At 42.2% G+C, this 19,799-nt stretch overlaps 1 protein-coding gene across 1 annotated transcript in view; it reads right to left on the bottom strand.

Moving 5' to 3' along the window:
* Positions 1 to 19,761, bottom strand: part of LOC110834880 (uncharacterized) — a 97,779-nt gene extending 78,018 nt beyond the window's left edge. Inside the window, exon 1 of the mRNA XM_087354245.1 lies at positions 19,580 to 19,761. The gene's annotated coding sequence lies outside the window, so the exon portion shown is untranslated. The remainder of the gene's footprint in view (positions 1 to 19,579) is intronic.
* Between the last annotated feature and the right edge of the window lie 38 nt (positions 19,762 to 19,799).

The raw sequence follows: 19,799 nt of genomic DNA, 5'->3' as shown, positions 1-19,799 counted from the left end.
ATAAAATAAACTGTTTGTTTCATACATTGCCTAAAAGTTCTAGGCATTTTATAAAATTCCTGGGCATTCCATAGAATGCCAGAATTTCACACTTTGCCTACTGACTTTAGGCATTCTATACATTGCCGGATTTCATACTTTTTCCGGTAAAACACACACACATATATATTGTAAACATACGTAAATGTAAGTAAACAATTTCATTATTGATGTATAGAAAAAATTTGAACGCCCTGTATAAAAATTACGAACTCTGAATCGAGTATGTTTTAAAGTGGATAGCGGCTTATTCTGAGGTACCATTTAATCATTCTATTGGACGAAGACCTTAATATAGAAAGGCGAAAGCTTAGACAGAGCATGACGTATAATTGAATCCAAAGATTTCTCCTCGTGGACTCGCTACAAACTGGTTGGTAGCAATGCATCCGACTTCACCGAGATGCAAACCCAACCGACCGCCGTACAAAGGATCAGTGCACTCAGTTCAAACGTCACACACCGGATATAGACGACGAGACACTGTTCAAAAATTTGTCGAATTTCTTAAAAATAGAACCGGTGCCCGGTGCCCGGGGAAGGCTAGTTCGTTTTCCTGTCCGGTACAATGCCGTCCAAATACATTCAAGGTTGTAAATGTTCGTATCACTTCCGAATAAAAATTCTTGGTCAGACTGTCAGCTTTGGCAGAGCGCCCAGAAAGTTTCTCCTCAAGACTGCATCATTCAAGGAGAGGCTTGAGCATCACGTGACCTCCAGTCACATCTCCGCGGACTTCTAAAGAGGACGTCCTTTGACCTCGCTTATTTGCGAGGAAATTCTCGCGGACCCAGAAAAAATCTCCGCTGCATTCGAAGGTAAAAGGTGGCCTTGGACGCCGAGGTTCTTAAACGGATATCTGAGCTGAAAGAAGGGCATAGATTTCTGCAGGATTCCGATGTCCAAAGTTATTAACACATTTTGGATAAAAAGTGGTTTGTTCCTCTATCATATTTGGCGAGCTCAGCGGACAAGAAAAGGTTTTTTATGAATCTCTCGGATTCATGAAATAAAAGAGACTTCGATGATTGTTAATGTCAGTGATTATCTGCAAGAAAATTATTATAATTTCGAAGAAATTAAACTTCCAACCTCTGACCCACCTTCGTGGCAATTTTAAGAGTCACTTTTCTCTGAAATAATAAATCCGAAATCCAACTGCAGTTGTAGTCGGCTGCAAACTTTTTTATTTTTATTTATTTAGTGTTCTGTCTGACGACAGGTCCATATGAACAGGATCCTTCCATCCTTTTCTCGGACTGGGACCTGTTCATATACGTTCTTGGCAGATGATCCACAAGTGGTTTGCCATTGCCTTCTTCTGTGTGTGAATGGAGTAATTGTTGGGATGCCACGGAGGAAAACTCCGTGTTGCCTAGACCACGGCCTTGCCCAACACAAGTTATAAATTCGAACCCGAGACCCCAGGATTACAAGGCCAGCGTTCTAACCGCTAGACCACCGTGGCTTGGCTGGAACGAAGTCAACTTTAATTTTAAAATCCCAGGACTCGCAGACAAAAATTGCCTGTGATAACCTAACCTCAAAATCGACTTTTAAACTCTGTCTCGTCCTGATTTTTCGATTTACATTCAACGCGAATGTGTGTTAAACAAACAACGATCAATCGGCGTATTTATACAGACACAAAATGCCACGAAAACAAAAAAAAAAAGACTTTGATGCTAATAAGAGAAATGAAGTCAAAGTAGCTTAACCACATTCTTCTTGAAAGTGACTTTGGAGCTGCGTACCAACGACCCATCCTACGAGTTACCTGGTCTCAAACATGCAGGTCAGTCCTTCAAACTAAGTGGGCCAAGTCCTGTCGACTTTTTTAAAGACAGATGTGGAATTCAGCGGTGACGCCAGAAAGATCCTTCGGAACCACCACCAGAGACTTCGTCAAGCGATCGGTTCAAATTCATGAAGAGTTATCGTAGGACATCAGAAATCATCGATTCCAAGTACGACACGCAGAAATTTGCGTGAAAACGTCAATCGTGTATGGTATATTGAAATTGAACAAAAACTTTGTTTTGAATCGTTTAATTCGTTTGCAACTTACATTTATTGAATACAGGGTAGTGGTATGAGAAGTAGGATACATATGGCTTTGAAATTATTTGAATACCTCTTGCAAATGTCAAATCTATACAAGTTTTCCCTTGCGTGGTTGGTTTGTCCAAATCATTCACTAGTTCAACTTTAAAGAATTTCTGAAGGTACGCACGTATTCTGGTTGTACTTTGCCCTCATATATCGCGACATTTTAAGAAAATCTGGAAATTTTCAAACTTTTTCAAATTCACAGCCTCGTATCTTTTTGAGTTTTTGAGATACACACTTAAGCCCAGGACGAGTTGTAACATATACACTCCTCTTCAAAACAACACTTGGTTCACTCGGATCGGATAATTAGTCTCTGAGATATGATCCCGTTTATGGACACGTGTCGACTCCGAAAAGTCGAAAATCGTGGGTTCACTTTGCGCGTGCGCAGTTCGCGACGTCCGGCCGCCACGAATGTCGGAGCGGTACTGGCACAAACTTTCGTCCTTCCTCTTTAAAACGAGACTAAGATGGCGGCCTTATGTCTATTTTTAGCCGAGTTATTGAAGTTTGAAATTACTTCGACAGAAACTGTCGCTCATTTGGGCGCGATTTTAAAGACGTTTTCACGTCAAAAATGTCTTCTTGCCCAAGTTAAGTAGAGATACGAATTAAAATGCCTTCCGTTCTCGGAGGACACTGCCCACACGGCTCCTGAAAGACGTAGGAAGAAAATGTCTGAGTTTCCACTGAGGTAGAAAAGCTCATATGTAACAGCCACCGCCGTATACACACAAAGTACGAAAATATCCGTATGACGTGTCAGTGACTTCAAATGGCCATCGCTCTGAACTCTGTATTAAAATTCTACAGCACTTCGTAGACATTTCAGTAGAAAAATATTTATGAATCTTGCCACACTCTAAAAGCCAGCTATCCCCTTTAAACCTGAGACACAATTTGGTAATCCAAAATAAGTTAATTTCCATTCAAATCGAGTCTTCAAATCATTTGCACATCAACACTGAGGATGAAGGTTGCGACTAATTTTAATACGTGCCTTTCCCAGACGTACTACCACGTTCTTTGTAAACCTCTTCGTGTTGATGGAACTGCAGAGTACTAAGTACTCATTTCCAACCTTCCATTCACTTATCTCCATTGTGAGATTCACAGAATCATCTTCAAAATTACACACGGACGAAATCGGCCAAGGAATTATAGAATTCGTATTCTTAATTCCCCTCCACCTTCTTAAAAAACTGACCCTTTGACCCGAGGGTCGTACATTCCGTTTACACACGTAAAACCAAAAAGGCTGTCAGTCACTTCCTTGATTCTCTGTCACATCGCCCTGATGATGGAGGCAGTAAGGACCTGTGAAACATCGGTTAAACTTCTACCAGACTACGCAGCGCAACGACCCAGATGAAGGCCATCTTCGGGCTCGCCGACATGTGAGAACCTCAGATCCTACAACGGAATCCATTGTAATCACGTTTAGCACCTCGTGAACTATCGGAAATGTCTTCTTAAGCATCCAGACTCGATGTTCATTTCGTCACACGGGACACTCAAACAAGGAAACACGAATATACACGCGGCAGGCAGAACACATGCTTCTTGTAAATAATCCGGTTTCGAATTCCTCTCCTCCCCCCCTTCCGGGGGCCGGATTTTGCGATCGTGTCCAAAAGAGGGGCAGCTGTCTTGCAAGTACGAAGGCTCTGTGTCAACTTCTTCTGATAGCATCGCGTTCCAAGGGTCCAGGTAAGGGTGGTATCGCACTAGGATGCCAACGGGAGGCCATGGCGCAGCTGCCAGCATCTCGGCCAAACTTCATGCATTAATTTAGTAGTCATATAACGCACCTGGCATCCGTCTGGCAGCGCTTCCAACTTGGCATCGCTGCCAACCAAGATGCCAAGTTCAAATGCTACTGGCATCGCTGCCACGGCCAAGGCCAAATCAACATCACATGACAGTCTGGCCAGTCCATTGACGTCCGTGCGTGAATGTGCTTGTGTGTATTTCTGTTTCTTCCAAACGTGGATAATTTCGACACCGAAAGATTGATAATTGAAATGCAGTCCCGACCATCACTATGGGATTCATCTGCTATTGAATACGCAAACCGGGACTTGAAAAAAAGAAACTGGGTAGAACTTGTGGAAATATTTGGAGGATGAGATTTATTTACAGTAGAAAAGAAAGAATTAGCTAAGAAGTGTTTCTATGGCTTTATTTGTGGGGCCGCTTTCCAATATGGCAACTTGATTTTTAGGTTTTTTTGTTAAGCAATGTATATATCTATCTATATATCACAAATAACGTGAATTAAGAAGAAACCTGCTTTTATAATGTTTTTATTAAATAAAGTTTGTTCAAGTAATATTACATGTGATTTGCAAGAACTGAAATATTTAAAATTTAATAATGGTATGGACGTTAAAAGTGTGTGTGTATGGAGAATTTTTCTTACTTATTTCTTTGTTATAGAATTGAAATTCACTCCAGGTACGTAGTTTTCATAAAGGTAAATCTCATTTTCTCAAAAGTGATAAAAGTGGACATTTCTCCTTCCTAACAGCCCTTCATTTCGTGATCTCATAATGTTGATCCATCTGTTCGCTCGACTGGCGTCGAAAGCTGGCAGCTTGTCTGGCGTCTTTTTCTGGCAGCTGGACGCCATGGCATCGCTGTTGGTGTCGCTGCCATGGCATCTTAGTGCGATCCCAACATACACACGCACTCCGACACGCTGTCGGCTATTTTAATCGACATATCGAGCTAAATGCGACACGAGCCGATCCAGCTACTACATAATCGAAAATATTCGTAGAAGCACCTGATATTTACTGATATAACGAGGCCAAGAAATTCTGTGGCTGAATTTTATGCAAATTTTTGTGCGTCTGATCCACAGAGGCGAAAGGTTTTGAGAAATTCGCTTACCGCCGATTAAGACCCATCATTATAAAGACGTCTTCTTAACGTGTTGTGCCATTTTAAGTCAGGTAAAAGTTTTCCGAAGTTTCGGAGGCACTTGCTGCTTCCATCACCAGGACGATCCACGTCTCAATCATCGACAGGCAGCCAAGAACTTGTGAAACGTCGGGAAATTTCTACGAGATGGTAGTGTGTTCATTTCAAAGTAAAAAAAAATCTGTGTTCATTAACAGGAGAGCACAGGTTGAAGACTGCGGCCCGGATAACTGAAATGTCAGGTCCATCGCGGATACAGTACCTTCACGTCCGCGTGTCTCTGCCCTCGTATTCGCCATTTAATTACTTCGACATCGCTTTTACACGCCACGTGTCCTTGGGGGAAGACTTGTGAGCTCACTATTTAAATTTATACAAAGCAAAATTTGTTAGGGAAGCCACATGATCCAACTGTTAAAAGAAATGCCCGAGTGGCTTAGAAAATCCACTTTCTTTCGTGACCGAGCACTGTGTGCGTGCGTACGAGGTGCGATCGGAAAGTTTCAAGACTGCGCCTATAAAAACCCGTACACTTATCTCAGGTATTAAATTCATCCATCACCCTCGAAGTAGTTCCCCTGGGAGTGAACACAACGATCCCAGCGCCGCTGCCAAGCCTGGAAGCATCCCTGGAAATCTTTCTTTGTCAGCCTGTCAAGCACCATCTGCGATTCTGCCTGAATCTCTTCTATCGTCTCAAATCTCCTTCCCTTTAGCTGAATTTTCATCTTTGGGAAGAGGAAGAAGTCACACGGAGCTTAGAAAGGAAGTTGGGGTCGGTTCTTGCAAGATCTTTGAGCTGCTGACAAACGAGAAGTCGATTCTGCTTCTGGTCCTCAGACAGGATGCGTCGCATGTGGAGTTCTTCCTTTAGAATCAGCTGACAGGTCCCATAGCCTATCCCAACAATGTCGCACAAGTCGTTGATGGTACGACGTCGATCTTCGTAACATTTTCGGGCGTTGTGCTCGAAGATGGTCGTCCAGAACGCTCGTCATCATCGACAGAGGTTCGGCCGGCCATTTTTAAAACGTGAATGCCACACAAAAGTTTGCGGACTCCCCAAATGCTTGCTTTATCATTTCATAGGTTTCCGTAGCCGTTTTGGCGAGTCTTTGGCAAAATTTGATGCACACGCCATTCCGAAATCGCAGGAGGGTCGGTGTAATGCACTACCAAAACGCCCGTAACTAAGAAACAAATGCTAATTCGATGATGCCGGCTGGCACACTGATACACTATGAATGTAGGCCGCACCCCCTAGCGGCACAAGCTCGTACTACATCCGGTTCGCCCTCTATTGACACAGTCTGGAAACTTTCTGATCGCACCTCGTACATAGAGATCAACACGTAAACCTACCCATCCTGCACTAGACGGTCATGAACGATCAAGTTCACGCTCCGCCCGCTTTATACCAACGCCCAATAAACAAAGAGACTCGATAAACCCGACGAAAAATTGTCCCGACACCCCACCGATCGAATTTAGGGTCAGATTGCCCAGATCGCAACTACCACGGACCCAGAGTTTCAAAAATTTCTGTTGAGGCGACAGAACGCACCAGTGGATAGGCAATTCGCTTCCCACCGCTGCTTCAGAATGTCACAGGGTGAAGTCAGGCGACCGGGAGGGCCATACGATTTATGTACAGGAATGACGTCAAAGTGGGCGGGGCACCGCTCACCAAAGAGGTGCAGCTGAGATACTCCAGTATTAGCGTTAAATCCGGCGTACAAAAGATAAGTGGTTATGAGGAGTGCCTGTAGACAAACAAGAAATACCCTGATGGTCTCAAAATATCGGTTAAAGAACATCTAAAACATGCCATTACATACTTTCACTTATCAATAAAAATTATTAAACTGCATACTTTTGCGATAACAAAATTAGTATCTGAAAATGCATCCGATATCTTGATTTTCCCTCATAGTTTATTTAACAACGCGCGTCTCCAATTACGCACTGAAAATAATGGTTAGAAAATAATTAATTCGAAATAAAATTGAAGAAGTGGTCGTGGCCTAATTTAAGGTACTGTCGTGGAATTCTTGAGGGAGCGAGTAAAATCAAGGAAAGAGTATCAGAAATGCGGATGTCCCGAGTCGAGATGTGGAACCGGGACCTCCCGAGTGCGATGCAGGAGTGCCAACCAGTCAGCGAATCCCATCGAGGTCAATAAATCTGCATTTCTCAACGCATTCCCACTCGCAATTTAACACGTTTAAAAAATTTCTCAGATCGAAAATAATCATCCACGATCCTGCAAACGCGTTCTGTCGAATCGTCGAGATTTGTTGACGTGAAGACGCTTACGTGCGAGCGTCGGGTCAGAATGGAATGCAATCGTGTGGGCGGGAGTTGACGCGAATTGCCCGCACACGTGTTATTTTCGTCAACATTTAGTTTCAAGACGAGTCAGACAACTCTGAGACACGGAACATTACTCTGGCAGGACTTTGCTTGGTGCCAGGCCAAAGAGGGACCCCAAAATCAGGACGGGGGGACAGTCGGGGCGCTTTTTTACGAAATATTTTCAAGTGGCTTCAACTCCGAGTGTGGACGAGTTTCAACATCGTTGCTTTGAACACAAGATATCGATAGATAATCAACGGGACATTTTGCTTCGTAAATTTGGCAGCAGAAAGATTAAATTACCGCACAGAACTAATGAAATGGCACGAGATAAATCATCTTACAAAATATAAAAATAAAATTTATGTCTATAATAAAAAAATCACTGACTACATGAGATGATAACGGCGTTTTAATACGCATTTCCGTTCTACTATAAAAAGATTAGTTCAGTGACAAAAGAACGCAGACAGACTTTACGTCTTCCTCTGGCAAGGAATTAAGAGATTCTTAAAGACGAATAATCAAATTCGGTTTTCCATCTCAAAATTTCTGACAGTACGGACAAGTATTCGCGTAATTAAAGTACTCCTGAAACTTGAAAACCCGGATCAGAAGGTCGTGACGAAATTTTAAATAAACTCCTTCCGTCTAGGGTCGCTTTATTCTCCGGGGATTGCCCTTGGGAAGTTTTATTCCTGACCGAGACAAGCTCCAAAAGTCAGGAAAGATTTTCTGGGCAACTTCCAGTATTAACACTCGAGACTGCAATAAATTTGTCTCGGCGTGGACAGTGACGGACCACTAACTCGCGAGGACTGGGGTCATCGTGGAAGGTCTTCCTTTCCTTTGCAAATAATTCAGTACCTTCTTCAAATTCCACGCAGTTAAACAACAGAAACAGTTTTAGGACAACCCGGTTTCAACGCCAGAGCAGCACAGCGTTCTTTAAAACGTAACTGGCCTAATTCTGCCACCGGATTATTATTATTATTATTATTATTATTATTATTATTAGTGTTCTGTCTGACGACAGGTCCATATGAACAGGATCCTTCCATCCTTTTCTCGGACTGGGACCTGTTCATATACGTTCTTGGCAGATGATCCAGAAGTGGTTTGCCATTGCCTTCTTCTGTGTGTGAATGGAGTAATTGTTGGGATGCCACGGAGGAAAACTCCGTGTTGCCTAGACCACGGCCTTGCCCAACACAAGTTGGTTCCTGGAAGACTTATCAAACTCTGGGCCAGAGAAGATGACCAAGCGTAGAACCGAGGTCAAAGTGCACACTTTAAGGCGCGTGGAAACATAGATGGAAAGACGAGCATGGACTGTCCTGGGTTCGATGTCGTCCACGAACAGAAGTCGCGGTTAGAAACAGCAACCACCCGCAGTTCATTATAAAAGACGAAAGGGTAACCAGACTTTCGATGTCATAAGGAGCGTCTGGAACCTTTCTTATCTGGTCACAAGCCGTCGACAGACAACGCCTGTCTCTTCAGCTTGTATTAAACAAATTTACAGTCTGAAGAGTACAGGAACTAACCGTGCTTTCGTAACGAAGTTGTCTGACGCCGCGGGTAATGTCATTTACAGAGTTACCAAAACGCGGCAACGCACTAACTGTTCCTCAAGCCATCAGTCCGCACGCCATAGTTAAAAACGAGCCGAAATTATGAAGGAAAATAAAGCTATCCCACTAAACGCCATCTAGGCGCTTGGGAGGAGAGTAGGTTTAGCTCCTACTAGTTCTTAACCTCGGCACTAGATGGGAGTGAGTGGTCAGCGTCCTTCCGCGGCGCAGTGTGCCATGATCAAAGGCGTTCTCGCATCTTTTCCCAACAAAATGGTTTTAATTTCCTCAAGATTTTCTTAAAATCCGAATTCATGATATTAGAAAAAATTACCACAAATGGCAACGGACCACAAGTTAAATTCCATGGAGAAGCAGGTTTCTTCAGAACCTAACAGTACGCTAAGCTGGCCTTCTTACCGAAACCCCAAGGTTCATTACCGTGATCACATGAACCCTAAAATGTCTATATCCTGAGCCAGATTAATCCAATCCGCACCCCACTCAAAAAAAACCCACCACGTCTTCCGCGTTGAAGCCAAATCTTGCATTCTGCATTCTCCGCCCATCTCATCCTCGACGTAACCCTAGCAACACTTGGTGAGCACAAATACTAAAATTTCTGTCCCCTGCGCGGTTTCTCAGTCAGATGTTTTTTGTCTTCCGCTGTACCGCGGATAAATATCCTCCCCGTCAGAGCAATTCCAGAAAATACGAAAGCTTCAAGCGTCTACGACATGCCCCAGTTCCTCCGTTAGCCAGTCAGGGTTTGCTTCAACTTTCTACCACCAGCTGTCACCACCAGAGACCGTGATATTAACGTTTGCTAATTAACTGCGCGTTCAATGAGCTGATGATGTCATCAGACGATGATTCCATGACCCAAACAAGCCGTAAGGCTCACGTTTGACACGTGTACAACACGTATTCGCAGTCTTTGTTCAAAATAAAAACCACGACGTCCAGTGACAGAGACTAAGCTTTTCGTGATTGAACCAACTTCCCTCTAGCCTGAAGACGGAAACAGAGGCAGGTTCCGAAACGTCGTGGTTTTTCTTTTGAACACGGACGATGGGAAAGGTCCAGATAGCGATTAATTTTAAAAGCCGCGTTCAGAATCACACTTCTGTTAAAATTACGCATTAATGACGGACTGAGGAAAACCGAGAACAGTCTCGTCACTTTCGAGATAGGATTCTTTTTTCCCTTGGGGTTAAATATTCTATATTCTTCATACTTTGCCGATTACACCTCGGATCTTCTGTGCAGTGCGAGCATTTTCCAATGTCGAATGCATCCTAGACGCAAATGCCATCTTGCCTTGCAACACTCCGCTAAAACCTTGCAAATATTTACTCTGTGAAACTGGAAACGCGTAGCAGCGGCGGAAATGATAAATTTAGCTCTCGAAACAGTTCACTAACTGCCAATTTTATTTACGGACAAACAGAACATTAACACGGAACTGTCAGCGCCGATTCAAGACAACCCAAATCGAATTCGATCAACTCAGCCTCATCCGTGAGTGGAATTAATATTTTCATCTTAAAACACCTAGAAAAATTCTAATGCCTGACCTCGGGACTTAAAAAGACAGACCGGAGTCCTCCAAAACGTTTCTCGTCACGAAAAACACTTACCACAAGCGAACATAAAACACAAGAAGGCGGTTTTATAGGGTGCCCAAGAAGTATCAACGCTGACGTAACAACTAATTTGTAAAACAGACGGTAGTCAACGGGTGTCTCTGGGGGGCGATTACGTCATCACAAGTGTTCTCCTAGGATTAAACGCGTTCGGAGATAGATTTGGACACCTCAAGGTCACAACCTAAATATCGATTTAAGGCATCTTTGTTGAGGTCGAAGTGAGGACAGACAGAACTGAGCTTGCCCCTTGCACGATTATAATCTACTTTAGACCAAACGATGGTAAAGTTGCGTCAAATTGTGATTTGATAAATATATATTAAATCTTGTCCGTCTAATCACAATAAATTCTTATTAAATATTAAAATATTACAATAATTAACATTTTAAAATATTTAAAATATTAAATGATGTTCTTTATCGAAATATTCGATTTACATTAGACCATCATTTTTCATGTTTCACGACATGTTTCAGTTCCTAAAAGAACCATCTTCAGGTGTATATAATTATATAAAGCTTCAAAACGATAATTAATTCAAATACAATTTTCATACATTATGCCAGCGTACATTTTTATCAGATGTTTTACCAGATATCAAACGATGTTCTTTTTCAGATTTTTATTCCTTTTATTGGTCTAATGTAAATTGAATATTTCGATAAAGAACATCATTTAATATTTTAAATTTTAATTATTTTAATATTTTAATATTTAATAAGAATTTATTGTGATTAGACGGACAAGATTTAATATATATTTAGACCAAAAGTTCGAAAATATCTCACTGGGGAAGAGACAACGCGCAACCAGAACTGGACACGTCGGTGTCCTGAGGAAAATCATGATAAATGTAACGACAATTCATTCAGAAGGAAAATGTGATCGACGACTTCGCTGGTCACGTGAATTACCTCTTCTTGTGTCTGCCTCAGAGGTAAAACTCCACCAGGTCTTGGCGTCAGAACCAGACGAAGATGATTCGTGCTACTTCTGAAGACCACGACCCCTAGGTATAAAAAGGTTTACTCTTCGGGGTACACTAAATTTCCACATCGCAGATGACGACGTCACAGAGAAACCATGGAAAAAAATGCATCGAGGGTATCCAAGGCCTCTCTTGAAACAACGTGATCTGAAGATGGCTCCATCATCGGGGCTATAATGGTTGTAGCAAGCACCTCTGAAACGTCGGCAAAGCCGAGTGACCCCCGGTGTTCAAGAGATATGAGAAGGCAGGGCCTTGTCATACCTCGTTATCGTCTGCTACTGACATCCGCTTCCTGTCAGACAGAGGCAGAGAGAGAGACAGAGCAAATAGTGCATTTTCCTTATTGATGTTTGATTCCTTGTGCCATGAAAACGAGCTGTAATTATCGACGGAGCAACAGGGACAGGGGAACGACGTTTCTACCTGATGTAATAAACTGGAGTTACGGGTTCGAAGCTGTTCACATGCTGAAAATGAAACAAAACTGAAGACGCTTCAAAATGAAAGTGAAGCTTCTAGAGAATCGCCCTGATGATGGAGGCAGCAACGACCTCCGAAACGTCGGTTAAACTTCTACCACACTACGCGGCGCAACCCAGAAGAAGGCCGTGAACACCTCAAATCCTAGCCCCCACATCAACTTACATTTCGAATAATTCATTATATAAAAATTTTAAAAAATAAAAAAATAAACTTTGTCAGAGCATAACTCATTTGTCTGTGCTTTAAAATGAAGACTGTAACGAGGAATTTCATTTGCAGCTAATAACGACCATGCATCAACTACCAACATTCCTTAAAGACATAAAACTCACGTAGAATGCGAACTAGGAACAGCCCTCAAGTCGTTAAGAATCTCGGAATGTTTTGAGGTCAGCAACGGAACAAAAGAACATCACATAAAATGGCTCTATAAAAGAATTACGACTCCCATAAAGGGAACAAAAAGTCAACGTTTTACGATATAATGGCATCTGAAGTTATACTGACAAGAATTCAAATTCGGACGAAAAGCGGATTGTCTCAACAACGGACTTACTAAAGACTTCAGACTGTTTCAGGGGCCGGCCTCCACCCGCACGCCGACGACGTTATATTTTAAATCTCTTCTGTCCCGAAGCTCAAGCTAGAGGTCTTTGAGAACGCACCCCAGTGTTAATTAAAGATTTCAAAAGTAGATTAATTGACTTTCATTGTTTTGTGTTTACGTGAAACAGTTGGGAGACGCGTCTTCTGGGATGTAGCGACGTGTAGTCTCGTAGAAGTTTTCTGACGTTTCAGAGGTTCCATCATCAGGACAATTATCTCCCTGATGATGGAAACAGCAAATACTTCTGAGACCGACGTGAAAACCTCAAATCCTGATCAGAACAGAAGAGAGATTGTACCGAACGAGTTACAAGCCAACAGGACCCAGGTCCCTTCTATGAGACCGAGACTTGTCAGACAGAAGGAATATTCCAGAACTTAAGACATCAAACTGCTAAGGTCAGATGCTCGGACCCCCTCGGGGGTCATGTGACAGGTGGCACTGGCAGTGGACAATTTACAACCTGCTGAGCTCCCCGGTCAAACGACCTAATGACATCAGCTGTTCATACGAACTTCCTTTGATAGCAGTCATCAAATTGCATGATTCAAGACCACGAAACGATTTCAACCCCCCCCCCCCCAAAAAAAATAAACACGGTGGTCTAGCGGTTAGAACGCTGGCCTTGTAATCCTGGGGTCTCGGGTTCGATTCCCGGCGGTGCCCGAATTTATAACTTGTGTTGGGCAAGGCCGTGGTCTAGGCAACACGGAGTTTTCCTCCGTGGTATCCCAACAATTACTCCATTCACACACAGAAGAAGGCAATGGCAAACCACTTCTGGATCATCTGCCAAGAACGTATATGAACAGGTCCCAGTCCGAGAAGAGAAAAGGATGGAAGGATCCTGTTTATATGGACCTGTCGTCAGACAGAACACTAAATAATAATAAGATGAGGTGGTCTAGCGGTTAGAACGCTGGCCTTGTAATCCTGGGGTCTCGGGTTCGAATTTATAACTTGTGTTGGGCAAGGCCGTGGTCTAGGCAACACGGAGTTTTCCTCCGTGGCATCCCAACAATTACTCTATTCACACACAGAAGAAGGCAATGGCAAACCACTTCTGGATCATCTGCCAAGAACGTATATGAACAGGTCCCAGTCCGAGAAGAGAAAAGGATGGAAGGATCCTGTTCATATGGACCTGTCCTCAGACAGAACACTAAATAATAATAAGATGAGGTGGTCTAGCGGTTAGAACGCTGGCCTTGTAATCCTGGGGTCTCGGGTTCGAATTTATAACTTGTGTTGGGCAAGGCCGTGGTCTAGGCAACACGGAGTTTTCCTCCGTGGCATCCCAACAATTACTCCATTCACACACAGAAGAAGGCAATGGCAAACCACTTCTGGATCATCTGCCAAGAACGTATATGAACAGGTCCCAGTCCGAGAAAAGGATGGAAGGATCCTGTTCATATGGACCTGTCGTCAGACAGAACACTAAATAAAAAAATAAATAAATAACCCGCGGCCGTACAGCTACGACGCGCTGCGAGTTCTAAGCTGTCTTCACTCGCCGGGGCTACACTGCTCGTGTTGCAATCGTGTATTTTAGTGCCTTTGACAATGAAATACGTAAATAATGCTTAATTTTTAAATGTATCAGCTAAAATTACTTGCTGGTTGCGACTATGATACTTTGCCATTTCCAAGATTCAAACAAGACCAGAAACTTGGGCTTCAAGAATCGAGAACTGTCCGCAACAGCGCTGCAGTCTAGTCTTCGATGCAAGTTGGTAGTTGATGAAATTTCCTCTTCGAAAAAAAAAACATTCAACTCATTGTGACGTAATATTTTTCGTAGAATACGGAACAAGAAAGTGGGCGCGCTTGTCACATTCAGCTTTTAGTCCAAAGGCGCTAACTGACGAGTAACTGGAATTGGGAAAATTCTATTTCCACTTTAAATCTGCGTCAAAATCTGTAAAGGAGTCAGAAATAGAATGACCCTCATCGTGCTAACAATTTGGGCAGGCCAAGAGTTATAATAAATGTAGGTCTATTTAGCGCAAATACGAAACTGTATCTGGCAAGGGCATCTCGAATTTGGTCTTGCGGGTGGCAAAATACCCCGGATGTTTAAGTAAGTTACCGCAAGAGTGTTCTTAAGTGTAAGCAGCGTCTGTTTCCAGTGTTTGGTTGCCTTGCGTTGTCTGTATTTAAGGATAACTGCGCAAAAGTAAACAAAACACCTGATATGTCTCTTTAAAAAAATTTAAATGGACTCTGATTACAGAGTTCTTCGGAAGGAGTGGACAGACGGCTGAGAAATTAGAAATTTACCCACAAACGCGATGTTATAAATGGGAAGATTCATCACTCGAAGAATTTTTGTGAGTAGCTGCTAATCCAGGCCCAAATTTTTTTAACAGCTTTAAAAATTCGCGATTCTCTGTTTACTCAAACTGCTGGAATGTTTTGGAAAAAAATCTGGCATGACAGAACCTCTTTTTAATGTCGACGAAGCACCCCCCACATTCAACTTATTTAATACAAAAATTACATTCCAAAAATGTGAGGCCTACACACAGTGTTTTGGAGTATATTTGCGAACACAGAATTCTGAAAAGTAAAGCCCCTTTTTCGATACGATATTTTTTTTTTTTTTTTGGAAATTTTGTGGACTTTGTTGTAGAACCCCTGGATTTGTATTACTGATTCAGCAAAAAAAATTCACAGAAAACAGTGATGTTCTACAAATAGAACACAAAAATACTTGTGTTCATGAATCAGAAATTTCTACGAACGACGAGGCACTAGGTACCATTTCTCGCCGCTGCGCTATGGCGCCATCTTCTTCCAGCTGATCCGCGCCACGTCACACGATCCCGGCATTCAAAGCGCGGAAACAAAAGACACGATGCCACCCGAAATCCCGTTCGGACAAAACTACTTACAACAGCGTCCTGCTTGGTTTCGTGAAAAATTGAGAGAACGGAGGAACTGGTTTGTAAAGATTTTACGTTCTCACTGCGTCGCGAAGCCCGGTAAAGACGTTTACCGACGTTTCGGGAGGTGCTTCCTGCCTCCATCATCGGCATTACAACTGTCAATTACGCAAAGACAGATCAAATGGAATGAATGTTACACGAAAGAAGAAATCGTCGCCTATTTCAAAGTAATGACCCGGAATTAGCCCGGAAGGAGAGAGGAAATGCGAAACAGTTGGACCACTCAACGTGGGGTCTCTGCCTCTATAAACCACGCAACATCTCCTCTGGAATTAAAGACAATGACATTGTAACCCCATCAAATGGCTAATTCTTTTCCAACATTTCAAAAGAAATATTTTGTAATTACGCAATTCACGACCGATTTCTGTGGATATAATTCGTCGTGACAAACAAAACTCGTAGGTATGTTGTCGAAGGAAGGTTCTCCCTGAAGATGGAGGAAATATTTTCCTTCTAAACTTTATTATGTATAACACCTGCAAGTCCACAAGGTTTTATCGCCCAGAGGACCAATACAACATTCTTCCAGGATATGGAAAGCCCCTAATGGCATTATACTCATACCAAGTTTCATGAAAATCGATCAAACACAAACAAGGACACAATTCTATAAACCTCATGTCCAGTTATATCACGAATAAAATCAATACACGCGCGTATAATCTTGATACAGCATGACATTACACTTTTTTAAAATAATTATTCGGCCAGAGAGAGAGACCGCGTCTGTCTGCTGACAGGAGTGTGAGTCACTGCTCATGCGCGTATCTACATTTCAGTATCCTGAAACCGAAGTACACATCGTGGAACAAAGCAAACGCTGACGTAGAATGTCTCGATCTTGCATTCTAACACACTGTTCCGAAATTCCGGTACAGCTTCGTCACAATGAACTTTCGCCGCGCGATCTTCTTCTTTATTTTGTTTCGAAACACCGAGCGTTACATTTGATTGTGACGCGCGCAAGATGCCACAGTTTGAATCGCCTTCCAACGGTCAAACCGTTCAATTGTCTCTGCAAAAGCCAGAGAGTTCAACGCCCGATTGTTGGCATAGTGTCCTCAAATTACAAAGATTCTAAAATTCTACAGGAAGCAATTTCTCACTTGTCTGGAGGGGGACTGCTAATCCTTTCAGCCCAGCCCATTTCCTCGTCATTTCTCGACTCTAATTGGACAGTCTCCCCCCTCTTTCCCCTCAGCCACTAGTCCGTCTTCCAGCCCAAAAAATTATCGCAGCGATCCCAAGATTTTCTGGGCCCAACTCTCAGAAGTACATTCAAAGTTCTTTTCATGATGAGATCGCTTACAAACAGCCTCTTGTTCGAACACATCAAGGCCTTCAGCCACGACAAAAACCCTCACATCCGCCCTGAAGACGGATATACTATCTGTATCCGAAACGTTCGTATCTACTACGACAACCGAGAAGACACAGCTCAATTCCACTTACCTGATGCTTGGAATCTTACATGATGACGATTCATCAACTGCATGGGTTAGAAAGAGCCTAACTTAATTAGAAACTCGTATTTTTTTGGAGATTTTCCAATTAAGTAACTCGGTTCGTAACCAAAAATAGTGAACACTTAGGCAAAGTGTTGCCACAACGCAACCCGAGGGTTCATTAGCCTACTGATGACAGAAATGGCCCCTAATGAACGAACCTGGTCCTTCTTTGTGACTGAGTCGGACTGAATCAGCGTTTATTTCGTGTTAAAAAGTGTTGGGTTAACACTACATTAGACCAATGAAAGATCGTCTAACATTTTCGCTTTGTTGCCTTCAAAATCCCAGCGGATGAAGCCGTCCCTAACTCTTAAACCGCCCACAAAATCCCAGCCCAGGTACGACTGTCAAATGGGAGGAATCCACTCGGATTAAATCCAGACGGAGGATAACACGGTCAGCTCTCGATTACAGTACAACGTCGACGTAGAAGCAACCGGGGGGTAAGAGAAGCGATTCCGAGGCCTCTGACATCATGCACGCCTGTAGAACTGGTTCGGATCAAACTCTTTCTACGTCACTGACCCCTTAATGTATTTGCAAAACATCACACAGCCGAGTAACACAGTTACAAAACTTTTCTTACGAAAAAATTTTTCCCTTTAAACACACGTACATGAAAAATGTCGTAAAAATTATTAGCGAAAATTTACGATGTCAAACACGTGAAACAATTAACTTAACTCTGATATTACTGGGGGGGGGGGGGCAGAAGAAACTTTTTCACATCTCCTTAACCATTAACCACCTTAAACATCCAATCACATTTGATACTAGAATTGAACCAAAAATAAATTAAATACGAAAATAACTTCTTGCTTACTAAAGGATAAGGAAAAATAAATGGTTTCGAAACTCCCACAACAGAAGTAGGCTGTTAAAACCTACCATGAAAATAGTTCAGTCGACATCGGAACCAATTTTCGTGATCCCTTGCAATCAGACCGCAAAATTATTTAATTTGTTCCTCCTTACAAGTTCCTTTACTTTTTTCACTCTGAAGAATTAAAAACAAATGATTCTTATCTCGTTTGTTGCTTTACGTACAAATTCCTGGCTATAAAAAACCAATTAATAATGGTTCAAATACAAGCTGTTGTAGGACCAAATTTAAAATAGATCGTAACTCCCTTTTAGTATTTTATAAGCACTTCGGTAAAACTGTTGTTTCTTAACAAGTACTGTTAAAGATAAAAATTTACTACAAGATTTCAAAAATGAGGTGAGGTTACCTGGTCCCTTAGTCCAACGAGAAAAAATGTAGACCACCCTGTTCTACAAGGCAGTAATTTCCAGTGTTATGCATTCGTTTGTACTCACATTTTTATATAAGACACAAAATTATAATCAATAAAATAAGTCTGTAACTGAAAATTCTGAGAATTCGCACAGCCAATAAGAAACTACGCTTGCGATTTTTACGTGCGGAATTCAACAATTATATCTACACGATCGATAACTGGCACAATCGATATTATGTACTTTGCCGCAAATCGAGATGAACACATTCTCTAAAATCGAAATATGCACACGTGCGCATTTTATAATTTATTTAAATTCAACAATGCCTACCTTTTTATACTGGAAAGACCTGTTCCTGTTCAAAAATGCTTAATAATGACTCGCCTCATTGTAGCGTCTTCATATCAGCACTTCACCTTCCGGAAAGAAGTATTGGGTAGCGTGTTACAGTTGGGCTCACTGATGAGTATAACGCGGACTAATAATGCGCTACAAACTGAATTGCCTTATGGGAACCCGATATCGTCCGAGAAACTCCACCCGGCTCGAATTCCAGACTTAATACAATGCCAGGGTGTGACGAGGCATCGACACCGACTGAATTCGTCATCTCAGTGTGTACACAACTGTTTATCTACTATAAATCCTTCAGACAACCTTAACCACTCACAACGTTTTAAGTCCAAAGTTGGGCGTATCGTACTGTTGACAGTATGGAATGCCGGTGCAACTGACAACATCGACTGCAAATTTAGCTAAATTAAATATGTGCCTTGTCTACTGACTAGAATTAAAAAAAAAATGATATAACTTTCCAATACAGTGTCTAGTTCTTGTTTATTTAATTTCTGGATTATTAACTACAAATAAACCCCATATTCAAATAAGGTTTGGACATTAAAATTTGAATGTGTGGATTAATAACTGTAAAAGATAAAACTACAAATTCTGAAACAGTCGTAAGCATTTACATTATTGGTCACGCGACCGTTTATCTAGTCGGTGAGCTATTGGAACCTCCTACATTCGATGTATACCAAATCAATAGTACATAATGCATCATACACATTCCATTCGGTGTATGCACCTTTTAGTGCATTGACCATCAAACACGACCAGTTTCGTCTGTCGTAACTTACCTATTCCAATAAGGGTACTTTTCTTTCCACGGAAACACGAACTTCAAGACAAAACGTTCCGACGATCACGTCTTTATCACAATGCTTTAAGCTGTTCCTAGCACCAACTCACAACTCCAACCATGACTGTAACAGACAGAGAATACTGCACACAGCTTTCTTCCAGTCTGCCATATATGGAGCTACTACCTTCAGCCCTCAATTTTAGCCGGCTGGGACT

Source organism: Zootermopsis nevadensis, unplaced genomic scaffold (assembly GCF_977971745.1).
Source record: "Zootermopsis nevadensis isolate Lab colony 2312 unplaced genomic scaffold, Znev_1.0 Znev_ptg000023l, whole genome shotgun sequence".
Taxonomy (NCBI): domain Eukaryota; kingdom Metazoa; phylum Arthropoda; class Insecta; order Blattodea; family Termopsidae; genus Zootermopsis; species Zootermopsis nevadensis.
The sequence above is the reverse complement of the archived record's forward strand: the minus strand, read 5'-3'. Positions and strand labels throughout refer to the sequence as shown.